Raw genomic sequence first — 3076 nt, forward strand, 5'->3', positions numbered from 1 at the left:
AAAAAAATAATTCAAAAACCAACTTCAGTACAACAGTAAAAAACAAAACTCACCCATTTTCGGCGACTAAGCTACTCTCCTTTACAAACCAAATTCTATCGTTAACCAATGGCTGTACTTTAGCACGCAAGTGAACAACAATTTATTAACTAAACTTCGTCACATAATAAACTCACTCTTATATACCTACTTTTTAAGAAGCTTTTGTTGTAAATTTCTAATCATATCCTTTCACATGACGCAAATACCATTAACAATTTAAATTTTCCGCCTAACTGACTATTAACCGATTTCCTTTGGCATACTTAGCACAATCAATGATAAGCGAAATGAGTGTTCGAATTAGTTGCTTTTGATTGGTTTTTTCTTATCACAAATGTGCACCAGCAACACCAGCAAAATGGCAAGGCATTAGGGTGAGGCAGAAACTTACATATGTGACAAAGGCAAATTTTTTCTGGGTATTGGACCATGTAACTATTTTTGAATATTGTATATTGGAACGCTTTTCCGCCATCCCTTGTCAAATTTGGTTTCGAGACAAACCGGTTTCGGCGTTGTGCCATCATCAGTGTCGATTTTCGTTCTGATCTGTGGTTGTCGTTTGTCCTGTATTTATAGTTCGTAGGTACAAGAGCAGGTATTGTCAAAATTGATGCTTGTGTATATTTAGTTATGTGTATGTGCTGTGTGCTCATTCAGTTTTTCCTGATCGATTTGTGTGGCTGACTGAGGCAGGTAAAAGGCCGTAATTTAGTCGTTTGGCCTTCTTGTTGGGTTTGTTGTTTTGGCGCGTTCATTTGTTTGTGTTTATTTGTTGTTGTGTGTTTGTCTGTTGTACCTGTGTGATTACTTTGTTTCTTGTAAACAAATTTTAAAGGCTCGAATATTGTGTCAGAAATTGTGTTTATCTGTTCAAACATCGAACAATCTAGGTAGTTTAAAAAAGAGAAAGAAGAAGTAGAGAAACGTCAATGTTATGAACTGAATATTGGATATAACAGTGTAAATTAATATTTTCTGAAAATATTAGCGTTTACAGTTATCGAGCCGCGCACTAACTTAATTTCAAGAAACATGCGACTTTTTCGGTTTTGCCGGGTAGCCACAAATTTAAGGATGCCATTTATGCTTTTATACTTTATTCTAACATTTCTTTGCGCAAGTTGGCATTTTTGTGAACAAATACATTTTATCTGCTGATTTTGTTTAATTAAAAAAAAAAAAAAAAACAGTAAGGAAGGCTAAGTTCGGGTGTAACCGAACATCACATACTCAGTTAAGAACTATGGAGACAAAATAAGGGAAAATCACCATGTAGGAAAATGAACCTAAGGTAACCCTGAAATGTGTTTGTATGACATGGGTATCATATGGAAGGTATTAAAGATTATTTTAAGAGGAAGTGGGCCATAGTTCTATAGATGGACGCCATTTAGGGATATCGCCATAAAGGTGGACCAGGGCTGACTCTAGAATTTGTTTGTACGATATGGGTATCAAATGAAAGGTGTTAATGAGTATTTTAAAAGGGAGTAGGCCTTTGTTCTATAGGTGACAGCCTTTTCGAGATATCGCCATAAAGGCGGACCAGGGGTGACCCTAGAATTTGTTTGTACGATATGGGTATCAAATGAAAGGTGTTAATGAGTATTTTAAAAGGGCGTGGGCCTTAGTTCTATAGTGGACGCCTTTTCGAAATATCGCCATAAAGGTGGACCAGGGGTGACTCTAGAATTTGTTTGTACGATATGGGTATCAAATGAAAGGGGTTAATGAGTATTTTAAAAGGGAGTGGGCCTTAGTTCTATAGGTGGACGCATTTTCGAGATATCGCCATAAAGGTGGACCAGGGGTGACTCTAGAATTTGTTTGTACGATATGGGTATCAAATGAAAGGTGTTAATGATTATTTTAAAAGGGCGTGGGCCTTAGTTCTATAGATGGACGCCTTTTCGAGATATCGCCATAAAGGTGGACCAGGGGTGACCCTAGAATTTGTTTGTACGATATGGGTATCAAATGAAAGGTGTTAGTTAGTATTTTAAAAGGAAGTGGGCCTTAGTTCTATAGGTGGACGCCTTTTCGAGATATCGCCATAAAGGTGGATCAGGGGTGACTCTAGAATTTGTTTGTACGATATGGGTATCAAATGAAAGGTGTTAATGAGTATTTTAAAAGGGAGTGGGCCTTATTTCTATAGATGGACGCCTTTTCGAGATATCGCCATAAAGATGGACCAGGGGTGACTCTAGAATGCGTTTGTACAATATGGGTATCAAACGAAAGGTGTTAATGAGTTTTTTAAAAGGGAGTGGGCCTTATTTCTATAGATGGACGCCTTTTCGAGATATCGCCATAAAGATGGACCAGGGGTGACTCTAGAATTTGTTTGTACGATATGGGTATCAAATGAAAGGTGTTAATGAGTATTTTAAAAGGGAGTGGGCCTTAGTTCTATAGGTGGACGCCTTTTTGAGATATCGCCATAGAGGTGGATCAGGGGTGACTCTAGAATTTGTTTGTACGATATGGGTATCAAATGAAAGGTGTTAATGATTATTTTAAAAGGGCGTGGGCCTTAGTTCTATAGATGGACGCCTTTTCGAGATATCGCCATAAAGGTGGGCCAGGGGTGACTCTAGAATTTGTTTGTGCGATATGAGTATCAAATGAAAGTTGTTAATGAGTATTTTAAAAAGGAGTGGGCCTTAGTTCTATAGGTGGACGTCTTTTCGAGATATCGCCATAAAGGTGGACCAGGGGTGACTCTATAATGTGTTTGTACGATATGGGTATCGAATTAAAGGTATTAATGAGGGTTTTAAAAGGGAGTGGTGGTAGTTGTATATGTGAAGGCGTTTTCGAGATATCGACCAAAATGTGGACCAGGGTGACCCAGAACATCATCTGTCGGGTCCCGCTAATTTATTTATATATGTAATACCAGGAACAGTATTCCTGCCATGATTCCAAGGTTTCGCCCTGCAGAACTTTTCATTTGCTGCTGCTTAATATGGTAGGTGTCACACCCATTTTGCAAAGTTTTTTTCTAAAGTTATATTTTGTGTCAATA

This window comes from Eurosta solidaginis, chromosome 4, assembly GCF_040869045.1.
Source record: "Eurosta solidaginis isolate ZX-2024a chromosome 4, ASM4086904v1, whole genome shotgun sequence".
Classification (NCBI taxonomy): Eukaryota; Metazoa; Arthropoda; class Insecta; order Diptera; family Tephritidae; genus Eurosta; species Eurosta solidaginis.